The sequence below is a fragment of the Dermochelys coriacea genome, chromosome 14 (assembly GCF_009764565.3).
Source record: "Dermochelys coriacea isolate rDerCor1 chromosome 14, rDerCor1.pri.v4, whole genome shotgun sequence".
NCBI classification, from domain to species: Eukaryota; Metazoa; Chordata; order Testudines; family Dermochelyidae; genus Dermochelys; species Dermochelys coriacea.
This window is the reverse complement of record NC_050081.1, coordinates 16983395-16995655: the sequence shown is the minus strand read 5'-3', so window position 1 is coordinate 16995655 and position 12261 is coordinate 16983395. Positions and strand designations below refer to the sequence as shown.

Below are 12261 nucleotides of genomic sequence, written 5' to 3'. Positions count from 1 at the left end.
AGTGCTGCTTTCATGATGGCCAGAGGGGTTGATACAGAGCAACAAAGGAGAGACTCCTGCTCCAGTCAAGGGGCTCAGCTTGCCACGTCCTCAGCTGTCCCAGCCATTAATATCTCCAGAGCCTGGGGCTGGCTTTGAGAATTCAGCTAGGATGCCCCTGTCCCCTGTCTGCCCCCAGGCCACCCACGCAGTCTTCCCCCTGCACCCGTCACACCCTCCTGCATGTCAGAAAAGGACTCCATCGGTGTCTGGAAGAGGAGCCGTCGCTGCAAATGGTTTCCGGTGACTCCCACCCATGGCCCTCTGACCATGTGCACATTCCCCTTGTTCCCCCTTCAAGCTAATGGGAAGTAGTTGAGATTTCTTGCTTTCACATTCACAACGCAAGAGCAGACCCCCCTAGCCAGCCTGCGTCAGAGTGAGTCTGGCCAGGCCCTCTCCCAGACAACCAGCCCCCTTTGCCTGACCTCGCCAGTGCTAACTGCTGCCTCCCCCTAATCCTGCAAATGTGCCTTTCGGATTCCAGACCGATGGGGGCAAGGCAGCCTCCTACGAGCAGGCCTGGGGGAGTCTATTTATAGCTTCAGCCTCTCACCGGGCAATCATTTATATGGGAATAAAACCCAGCCAATCTAAACTATCATCCGACAAAACGTGCCGAAGGTAGCATGCTGCCTCCCATCCCCCTGGCCTTTTCCTGTTTAACTAAATACTCCCAGAGCTCTTGCAAATGTTTATTCTTTGGGAAAGCAATAAAAAAGCTCCCACCAGCCCGCTTTATTTTTAATACTTTCTTTCTACGGAACAAGTGGGAGGATAAAAATAATAGTTATCCAGAGAGACCTGTGGGTAGAAATGTCTAACACTGTGCTGGGCCAGCCTTCCAGCCAAGGAGCTCTTGCTGAGCATCTCAACAGTCACTTGGGATGATGTGGCTGCTGGTTCCCACAGCAAAGCTCTCAGAGACCAAGGGGCTTCTCAGGGGAACCTCGCCAAGTGTGGAATTCCCCACCCCAGGAGATCAGGATGAACATGAGTCTTCCCAGTTTTAGGGCCTGGTGCAAGACCCTAAAAGTTGCAAAGTTGTTACAGAGCTATAGAGAGTGCATCCAAACATTAAGGTGAGACATGCATTCACATGAGATTGCATTGGATTAGATCTATCCAGCTATCACCTGGAAGTCAGCCATCAAAATCAGCTCGTTGAGGACAGCAAGTGACTGAAGGGAAGGGTGAAAGTGGCAGGTCTTTTCCTTGAGCAGCATGTTTCTCTTGGTTCAGTAGAGAGGCCCTAGATACTATGGCAGCATCTCTCAAACTGGGATCTGCAGGCCCCACTGATCAACTCCTCCCTGTTCCTCCCTCAACTGTTCAGCAGGCTGCAGGAGGCACTGGGAGGGAGGGAGGGGGAGGAGCAGGAACGGGGCACGATCAGGGGAGGAGGCGAAAGAGGCAAGGAAGAGGAGGGTGGGAAGAGGTGGGGTGGGTGTGGGGCCCTGGGGGAAGGGGTGGAGTGGAGGCGGGGCCTGGGGCTGAGACGGGGGTTTGGGGGGGTCCGCAAAAAATTGTAAATCAAAATGGGGGTCCTCGGGATGCTAAAGTTTGAGAATCGCTGTACTATGGGATGAATGGGGTTGGAAAGCAAGTAGATAAACACCGCGCTTGGTCGGTATTGTTATCCCCTTTTCACAGGTGGGGAAAATGAAGCCCGGAGAAGCTGAGGGGTTTGGGCCAGGGCAGTGTCAGAGCCCGGTTGAGAGCCCAGCGCACAGCTGGGGTTCTGACCCCAGTTCCAAAATGTCCCTGTGGAAACATGGGTCTGAAGATCAACTTTCCCGCTGAAATGCTGGTTGGATGCAAAAGCCCCCTCAGTTCTTCTGTTGCTGTGGTGGCAGCACCCAGTCATGGCTCAGGGACCCTGGGCAAGGCGCTGGACAAATCCAAAACTGAAATGTGGCATTTGCCCAAAAGAGCTTCCAATCTAAGTAAAAGCCAAGAGACAACAGGGAAATGCAACAGATGGAGGGGAGTGCAAGGAAAGGTTCATAGAAATGTAGGGTTGGAAGGGACCTCAAGGAGTGATCATGTCCAGCCCCCTGCACTGAGACAGGACCAAGTAACCCTAGACAATACAATACAGATCAGCATGCTAGGCAGAGATCACACACTGACTTTCTGGGCTCAAAAAAACTGCAAATACATGCTCAAAGAATGCGCTGTTTTCTCCCAACCAGTTCTTACCCAGCTCCCTCCTCCCAGGGGCCCCTTTGATGCCAATGGGCCTGTTCTCCAGCCTGGAGGAGTCATCAGTTGGGATTGACTTTTCCTCTTGTGGGGAATCAAGGAGCATTTGACCAGCATGTTACACCAGAAAACCCCATTTGGGACCCTAGTGTCCCAGGGTAGGCAGTTTGGTTCTCAGGTCAACGGATCTGATTCTCAGAGGTGCTGAGGGCTCACAGCTCCAACTGACCTCAGCTGGAGATGAAGATGCTCCAAACTGCTGAAAATCAGGCCCAGTAAAACTGCTAGTGTAAGGTGGGCAGGGTGTGCCCTGAGCTGTGGACCTGGTTCAGAAACTACAGGAGAATATTGCAGCAGGAATAATGTGGTGACACACACAAGGGCAGCCAAGAGATCCATCGTTAACACTGGCACTCATAAGGCCAGGGAAGCACAAAGGCCAATGGCAGGAATTAAGGGCAGACTATCACCAAAGCATCCCTACAGCTGGCACTAAATGGCAGCTAAGAACTGAGGGGCCCATGGTGCCTGAACTCCTCTGTTCTCCCTCAAAGAGACCCCTGCCCCACCAGGATAGGTAAATGATGGGCGGGGGGAGCAGGAGGGACCTCGCTCTGTCACTGCCCAGGGCTGTGCTTGCTCTATGGACAATCAGCTGATTTCAGTCTTCAGGGCTCTTGAAAACAGAAGACGAACAGAATCTAGGCAAGGAACTGGGATGATCAGTTTATCTGACTTCCTTACGCAATTTTAAATGATTTCAAAATCCTTTTGTCTCTGTTTTCCCCCTTCTTTTTTATTAAGTGTTTATCTGGAAGGGTCTGCAACCACTCTAAGTGGCTGGGCCAAATATCTGACTCTAAAAGTTGGTCTACACCTGGACATTTACCAAAATAACTACTCCTGAATAATTATAAGTGCAGACAAGCCCTAAAACCTGGCAGTTTCACCCACCTCTGGTTGCTTCTAAGTCCTTTGGCAGGGTAGGACATTTTTGGATAAGAGACTGCAAGGTGGAGACACTCTGAAATATCAGACTTGCCATAGGCTGTATATCTAGGCTTTTATATCACATGTAGGCATTTATATCACTATGGTATAAGCATTTGACATTGACACTATGTTCTGGGTGGCCCCTCACTCAGTGGTGCTGGAAATGATCTTTACCGCTACTCCAACCAAGAACAAAAGTAGGCTCAGTCTGCCCTCTGCTGCTCAAGGTGAGAACACTGGCAAAATGAGGAGAGAGAAATGCCACAGGTATGTTACCTAGAAAGACATCAGGGCATGCAAAATGCTATTGAGATTAAATGGGAACAGTAACAGATACACTGGGGGGAATAAGGAGTCTTATTCTGTTACTATACAGTGACAGAGAAGGCACCAGAGATATGGGGATTCCAACAAACGTATACAGAGAGTAAGCCCTGGTCGATATGGGAAACTGCATAGATATTGTAGAGAACAGAGAACAAGATATCAGGTGGTGCCCTGGGGTGTCCTGAAGATGGTGCATAGAATTAAGAACAGCTGCCAAGACTCTATGCGCATGGGAAATCACCCAGTAACTATAAAGGATAAAGTCAATACACCAGACATGCGAGGACTTCTAAAGGCTGAGTACGAGGATGGTAAAAGTTATATGTATTACTCCTGCATCTTTGGGCCTATTGTACATCATACTGCCTTGTGCTCTGAGCCTCCCAGATCTGAGGGCCAAGTCTGGACTTGGATGGGAGACTTTCAAGCAATCCCCTCTTGTTACAGGGAATGGTCACACACTTTCTTCTAGGTCAGTTCTGAACCTACTCCCTAAGCTGCTGTTAGTGGTTCTGAGCTGCCGTGTCTCACTGGCTGCACTATCAGACATTTGATCATGAAAGATGCCACAGCACTTTCCATAATAAAAGGGGTATGAACTGTATCATAGCTCTCATGTCCTGGCTGAATTCCATTGAAGCTAATTACATGCTGCTGACCTAAATTCCCTCTCTTGGTTAACTGGATTCTTCACTTCTGGTTCTAAGGAAGTGTTCTGTAATGTCAGAGGGCATTGTTAAACAGGGGCTGTATTGTAGCGGTGGATTCACTGTGTCGTTGCGTGTTCTATCTCGAGAGCCGAGTACATTACTCATGCCCTTAGAATTCACAAGATGACTTTCAAGGGATGAGAGCAACATGAAGAGAACACAATAAAAATAGAAGTGAAGCTAGCCCAGTGAGTATGTTCTTACTTACCAGCCACAACCACCCTACTCCATTCTTAGGGCAAGCCTCCAATGCCAGCTGTGACCCCCTGCCATCCATCAAGTCTTTTGAATTTAGCCCTCCCAGAATGCTGCAGAGTCAGACTTCAAAAGCGCAGGCACCAAATACTTAAAGCTCCAGTCACTCCATTCAAGCGTCGGAGGAGCCTTAGGATGAAAGGTGCTAGATAAATGTGAAATGATGAGGTTGCTACAATACCAGTAGGTAATATATGTCTGGGCTTGACCAATTAATACTCTAAAGGACAGTGGCTAGTAATATGGACACCAAGGCCCACAGTTTTCAAAAGTGTCCATTAATTTTAGGTGTCCACTTAGAGACACCCAAGACCACATTTCTGAGGGGCTGCTGAGGATCGATAGTTCCCATAAACTGCAGTGGGAGCTGTCCGTGCTGGACACCTCTAAATGTTAAGCAAATTGGGGCCCCCAAAATGGAGAGCCCTGAAATCAATAGCCACTTTTGAAAATTTGGCTGAGCTGGGGTTAGAATCCCAGAGTTTCTGGCTCCTGGGCCAGTGCTCAGCCAGCAAGGTTTGTTCCACCTTGCTCCTTGTAGGGCCTTGATCTCGTCTCATAATCATGTCCGTAATAATGACTCTCATAATCCAGAAGAAGAGGGAATCTGACTCACTGCTGCAGGAATGTGTGCTATGGGTTTACGGTTTTAACAAGACTCTGGCAGAACAAAGGTTAAAGCTTGAAGAGAAACTTAGTGGGATGGTTCCAATTATCCCTTAGATGTGTGAGATTGTGGTGCCCATCTCAGAGTTCAGGCAAATAGCTACCATCCTTCCTCCATGTCACCTTTATTTGAAACTCTGTATTGGCACTGGCATGAAACACTCTCTTTTTGAGCTGATGAAACGTCAGTGAACTAAATCTTAACTAATCACAGAACGTGTGCTGGGGATGGTGCAGGGACTGCATTATGCAGCACGCCCAGTAGATGGTGACACTGTCTTATAATTGGCTCATAGGCCGTCAGAGGAAACCGCTTGCCAGAGATGTTCAGAAAGTCAGTTTTGCTCTCAGCAACCGGATGATCTTCCTCTGCCTGCCATGGCCAGCCTTGGCTCAGGAATATTTATCTACCTAGGTTCTAATACCATGTCCCTCAGCGTTGTGGTGTCTAAGCTCCTGTGGTGTCCCCTGTATGTGTCATTCATTCAAATGTGGTGCTGACTTCTGAGCAACCTTAGCCTTTCTGTCCAGCCCTGGGAATTGGAGCAATAGGCATCCTGGAAAAGCTTGGCAAATGGGGCACCAACATTTGGAAGGTGAGAGCCTTTTCCACCTTCCCGAGAGAGGGAAAATCCTGACGCAGCCCCTTCTGAACAGATGTCCCCTCTAATAAAATGGAGCATTTTCTTTCCCATAGGACCACCTGCAGCATGAGGAGTGCTCGAAAACCCCTAAAATCCCATAAAAACCTGATATGAAACTGCAACAGGCAGGGTGAGCATGGAATAGTGCTGGATTTTACCCCTTCTCCTAAAATCACCCATTCATTACTCATTGGAGAGGGACCTGAACCAAAACCTTCCCCCCCACCAACACCCTTGAGCCTTGGGGAAGTTTCAGAGCCCACGTGACCTTTGCAGCACAGCCCCCTCTCTAGTCATAGTGCTCACAGTAGAAACATAGGACCTGCCACAGTGGGTGAGGCCAACCATCCAGCTGGTCAGGTATCCTGACTCCAACAGCCAATTCCAGACGCTTCAGAGGTAGGTGGGAGAACCCTATAATGGAGAATGATACAATAGCCTACCCCCGCAGTAGTTTCTTCCCCAAGCAGTTAGTGGTTGGATTCTATCTTGAAGCAGGAGGGTTGCAATCCCAGCTAGTGTAACTGTGGATATTATTATTCATGGTAATCTCCTTCTCCAGGATATCTAGTGGCAGTGAGTCCCGTCGGTTAAATCCACGGTGGCAATCGAGTGGCTTTCTTAGGCTGACGGTGCAGCCACCTCCTCTCAGATTAAAGCTCTTCCGCTGTACATCCTATGTACAGGGCTCTTTGCATTTTCCCAGCATCTATTTTCTGGTCAGCTTTGCCACAATTACTTTGGCCTGCAGCCCAGCTGACACTTTATGGATCTTCGATCTAACTGTTACTGCAAAGGGCTGTTTTCAGATGCTCAGCGGCCTGTTCCCATTGCACTGCTGCGTGCACTAACCACTCCATGGTAGTCACATAATTAGCACTCAGGCACCTCAATGCAGCAGGCTTATGACTTTGGCTGGGTATTTATCACACTTCTTTATTGCCCAGCACACAGGACTTGCAGAGCCCTGCTATAGTTCCCCATTAGACTCTCCCTGCTTTCCTGCTGCAAATGGGCACTGGTCTGAACACCCTCCTCCCCAAACTCTGGGAAAGGTCTGTTTAGATCCAAGCCTTGTGCCTACCCCTACAGTGGACCCTGCAGTGTCTCTAACAGTAAAAAAGAGACAGGACTCAACCAGAATGAATGTAAAGGAGATTCTCTAGTGAGGATGCTGCAAACAGCCCGTCCCTTTGGTTCCCCAGCTCCCAGCCTGTGCTGTCACAAACAGCCTCCCTAAGCCTTGTTCTCACTGAACAGTCCCATGAAGAATGACTGTTCCCACCACAGGCTGGTCTGAACACTCCCACACATGGGGCAAAGTTTAGTCTTTGCGGCTCAGGCCCACAATACCCACCTGCAGATCATTTCGTGTCCCAGCCTGCAGTTCTGTCTAGAGTGGTTTATCATACAGTCAGTGGCTGGAGGCCATGCCTGGGATCATTTTGCCTTGCCATGTAGGGGTCTGCCTGTTTCCACCACACTTGGTTATGAATGGAGCGAATATTGTACACTTGAACCATGCTGCATTCGGTGTCAGGATTTCACTGCTCAGTTTCACAGCCCAACAGGGCCAAGTTACAGCTCTTCCCAGCTATGAGAACATGAGCAGCAGCAATAGGATCTTCGCATCCCCCTCGCCCCCAAATAACAATTTTGATCAGGAGAGTTACGTTCTTAAGGTCTGTGACTTGGGGCTGGGCACCACAGGGTGAGACACAGGTTTCCCTCAGGCAAGAGATGTTTATCTGGCTGGCTGGCTACTTGTAAACTGAGCATTGTATGGTTCACAAGGGATGCCCATTTCCAGCCTGAGCCAAATGCCAATGAAGGGATTGTGAAATCCCCCAGAGAGGGATTTACAGGAAGAAATAAACTGGCAGGAGTGAGTACTGTTTATCAGTGAAGACATAGATTTTTGGACTGTAGCTGTAGGTCCAGAGCTACACTCTGCATCCTCTATCGAAGGTACAAGCTGAGAGCATGGTTTGTTTCATGACAAAGGGATCAGAGCCCACCTGGCTGAAAAATGCAGCTGAGTGATACTAAGTTCTAGAAGACGTGTTATGGTTTTATTTTATATGTAACTCTTTGTTTCCAATACTTCCTTCAACTTGCTATTACTTGAATCTCTGTTCGTTGTTAAATACACATCTTGGTTTTACTACAAATATCTCTAAGCACTGTGTGTTAAGCAGAGTGGTGATTCAGAGGTGAAATGGGTAAGCTGGTGTGGTTACTCCTTTGGGCATCTCAGAGCTGTGAATTCTGTGAGTGCCCAGGGGAACGGGGGCTGGGCACTCTAGGTGGGATGCTCAGAGGACTCAGGGGCTGGGGTGTACCTGCCATTCGCCTGTACAGAGAAAGCAGGGCCTGGAGTGACCTGGAAGGCAGTGCTTGTGTTGCCAGAGGTTGGTGGAATTGGGAAACTGACCCACAGCAGGCACAGACGTGGTTCCCTCTCTCTACCAGCCCGTGGAAGTGAGGTGCCTCCCAACTCTGGGTACCCACAGGAAGTGTCTCACAGGCACTGAATAGGAGGATGTGGCTACAGCATGATATCCCTGCATGATCTCATTACGGTTAGAAGTCTAGTTGGGGCCTAACTGTGTCCTGTAACTGGGCTAAAGCTTCGGACAATCCCACTTATAGTAGGTCCCATTTACACTATAGCTTTTAACCACTTTGCAACCAAGTCCCCCTTACTAGGGTATAATGGCATAATAGACTTAGCCTAAGGGCTTGTCTGCACAGGGAAAGGTTTCAGAGTAGCAGCCGTGTTAGTCTGTATCTGCAAAAAGAAAAGGAGGACTTGTGGCACCTTAGAGACTAACAAATTTATTAGAGCATAAGCTTTCGTGAGCTACAGCTCACTTCATCGGATGCACAGGGAAAGTGACTGTCATAGCTATAGTGGAATAACTATAGACAAGCCCTAAGAGGAGAAATGGAGTTTGTTCTCCATGGCCCATTTGACTCACAGCCTCCCCGCTGAGACTGCCTAGCCAACGTAGACTCTCAAACTTGTTCCACACAGTCCTTTGAATGGCCCCGATGACAACAACTTGCAGCTATTACTGATCTGGGCTGAATGAACTTTACAGTTTCCGTGCCTACAGCAAGCCCTGCGGTTAAGGCACTGTTGCAGGACACTGAAGAGCTGTGTTCAGTTCACAGGTGTAACTTCCCTCAGTTCACCATCTGTAAAATGGGGAAATAATCCTTTCTTTGTCAGTTGAGTGTAATTAAACTGTAAGCTCTTTTGAGGAGGGACTATCTCTCACTAAGTATATGTACACAGCAGAATGAAGCCCTGATCTTGGCCGGTGCCTTAAGACACAGCTATAAGTAAAACTATTCTACCACAGTTTAAGGCCAAGGTGCAAACTGTGGCATGGGGTCAATTATTTACATCCCACAAGTTGTATACCAAAACTGGGAAACAATTCATCAAATTAAAGAGAGCCACAAGTAAAACCCCTCCACAAATCTTACCTCAACAATGAAAAATTTCTGCTAGGAATCAACTTCATCTTTAGAAACTGAATCAGCTGAAATTTAGGATAAACACAAACAAACCAAAAAACCCCCAAAACCATAAGCCTGTGTCCCATACACAGAGTATTTCCTACTCTTCAATTGATCCTCTTCTTTAAGCCATTTTTGCAAGAGCAAACACTAATTGCTCTATAATCGAGCTCCCAGAGTAAACTTGTCTCGGTATCTGAGGCTGACTTTGGAAGAAGCGTCACCTTACAAAGGAACAAAGCCCTGAATGCAATCAAGCCGTTGTATGATGATACTTGATGTGGCTCTGCATTGGCTGCCACTGAACATGCCTGGACATGAGCAGCTGTTCCAATAAACCCCACCCTACCCTGTCCTTGCTATTCACTTCCAGTTTCCCCAGCGCAGAGCATCAACACTACACTCTGTGCTATGGAGAGGCAAAAGTCTACAGGTCTCCTTTCCCCATCAAGCAGTTACATGGGACGTCCCTAAGAGAGAGTGGAAGCCACATAAAGGTCTTGAAGATGCAGACAGAGGTAACCTAAAATAATACTTAGTTCTTTTATTGGCTCAGTTCTAACATTAACCAAGTCATCCTCAGGACACCGGTGCAAGGTGAGTAAATAGCACATCATAATGTATTTGGTGAATGCTAATGCAAACCAAAAAAACACAGAGGCAAGATAAGAAAAATGTATTTCCTGGATCTGGAGAAAAAAGAAAAGCAGTACTTGTGGCACCTTAGAGACTAACAAATTTATTAGAGCATAAGCTTTCGTGAGCTACAGCTCACTTCATCGGATGCAAACAGAGCTCTGTTTTTTCCACCAAATGCATCCGATGAAGTGAGCTGTAGCTCACGAAAGCTTATGCTCTAATAAATTTGTTAGTCTCTAAGGTGCCACAAGTACTCCTTTTCTTTTTGCGAATACAGACTAACAGGGCTGCTACTCTGAAATGGGTCTGGAGCGTTACTGACTTCTTAGAAAGACGAAAGGGAGTACGTGTGGCACCTTAGAGACTAACATTTATTTGAGCATAAGCTTTCGTGAGCTACAGCTCACTCACGAAAGCTTATGCTCTAATAAATTTGTTAGTCTCTAAGAAGAAAAGGAGGACTTGTGGCACCTTAGAGACGAACAAATTTATTAGAGCATAAGCTTTCGTGAGCTACAGCTCACTTCTACTCTGAAATTAGTCTCTAAGGTGCCACAAGTCCTCCTTTTCTTTTTGCGAATACAGACTAACACGGCTGCTACTCTGCAACCTGACTTCTTAGAGCCATGGATAGATACTACAGCGGGCGTAAAAAAGAAAAGGCGGACTTGTGGCACCTTAGAGACTAACAAATTTATTTGAGCATCAGCTTTCCTGAGCCACAGCTCACTTCATCGGATGCAACAGAGGGCGCGTGTATTCATGATTTCCTCTGCCTTTCGTCCTTACAAATAACACGGCCCACTCTGTATTTCCAAAGCCCTGTACAAACATTAGCTAATGAAGCCTAATTGTGCTTTGGCGAGATAGAGCATAAGGATTATCATCCCCTTTCACAGACAGAAACAAATTATTGATAAGCTCCTTCTCTCAGTGCAGGATTATTCCTGTGCATTTACTAACCTAGTCCAGTTCCCACTTTCAGTACCACAGCCCCCGGGCTCCAGCACTTCCCGAAGGAGCCTCGGCGATCCCTCTTCCAGATGTAACTCTCCCGATCAGGAAGCTTTTCCAGCTATTCACTCTAAAATTCCCATTTCGTAACGTCACCCCCTTGCTTGTAATTACCACTATGCCGGCCTCCTCCCATTCCCTAGATGGGCAAACGGAGGCAGGGAGAGGTGAAGCCCCAGAGCCTGTTGCGGCACCGAACTCCCACGGATGGCTGGGGGCAGAGCCCGCCCCAGAGGGAGAAACGCCCCCCGGGGAGAGATGGCAATTCCCACAGCGTTTTCTATGCCCCGTGCACCGGCCGGCCACAGGCCGGGGAAGCGCTGCCCGGGACCGGGCGGAGGGGACGTGCCTTGGGACTGGGGGTGGGTCTGTCGGGAGGGGGAGGGGTCGAGACGTCCTCCACCCCACGTGCCTCTCACCTGCCGCCCCTTCACAACCACTGTCCCGCCCGCCCCAATTAGCCTGGCCACGCCTCTCCCCTCCTCCCAGCGCAGCCCCGCCCCGTTCCTATTAGCCCCGCCCACTTCCCCAGGTAGAGGAAGGGAGGGTGGCGAGTTCCGCCCAGGTTCTGCCTTAGCCGGCCCGAGGGACAGGACGGATCCTGTGCGGGGCAGGGCGGTGAGTTGGGTTCCGCTGCCGAGGAGGGGTCGCGGGGGAATTGCATGGGGGCAGGCGGGGGAGCGGCGCGGCAGGAGTGGGAGTTCGGGGGGGGGGGCAGGGAGAGGCGGCGAATGCAGGGGGCAGCTAAGGGGGTCGCCAGGGGGGAGGGGGAGGTGGGAGGGTTGCAGGGGGGAGCGGTGGGGCGGGAGGGAAGTGCGAGGCGGAACAAGGGGGGAAGGGGGCGTTCAAGGGAGCAGGGAGAGGCGGCGAATGCAGGGGGCAGCTGAGGGGGGAGGGGCTTGTAAGGGGGCCGGGAGAGGAAGGGGGGGCAGGGCAGGGAGAGGCGGTGAATGCAGGGGGCCGTTGAGGGGGTCGCCAGGGGGAGGTGGGGGGGCTGCAGGGGGGAGCGGGGGGGCGGGAGGGAAGTGCGAGGCGGAACAAGGGGGGAAGGGGGCGTTCAAGGGAGCAGGGAGAGGCGGCGAATGCAGGGGGCAGCTGAGGGGGGAGGGGCTTGTAAGGGGGCCGGGAGAGGAAGGGGGGGCAGGGCAGGGAGAGGCGGTGAATGCAGGGGGCCGTTGAGGGGGTCGCCAGGGGGAGGTGGGGGGGCTGCAGGGGGGAGCGGTGGGGCGGGAGGGAAGTGC

At 49.9% G+C, this 12261-nt stretch overlaps 1 protein-coding gene across 7 annotated transcripts in view; it reads left to right on the top strand.

Moving 5' to 3' along the window:
- Positions 1–9732: 9732 nt before the first annotated feature.
- RHBDF2 (rhomboid 5 homolog 2) overlaps positions 9733–12261 on the top strand; it is an 85883-nt gene continuing 83354 nt past the window's right edge. Inside the window, exon 1 of one of the 7 annotated variants that reach the window (XM_043496412.1) lies at positions 9733–9885. The gene's annotated coding sequence lies outside the window, so the exon portion shown is untranslated. Of the gene's footprint in view, positions 9886–9940; positions 9965–11444; positions 11639–12261 lie in introns of those variants that run through there. The other 6 variants (XM_038371550.2, XM_043496409.1, XM_038371549.2 and 3 more) reach the window with 6 other exon arrangements.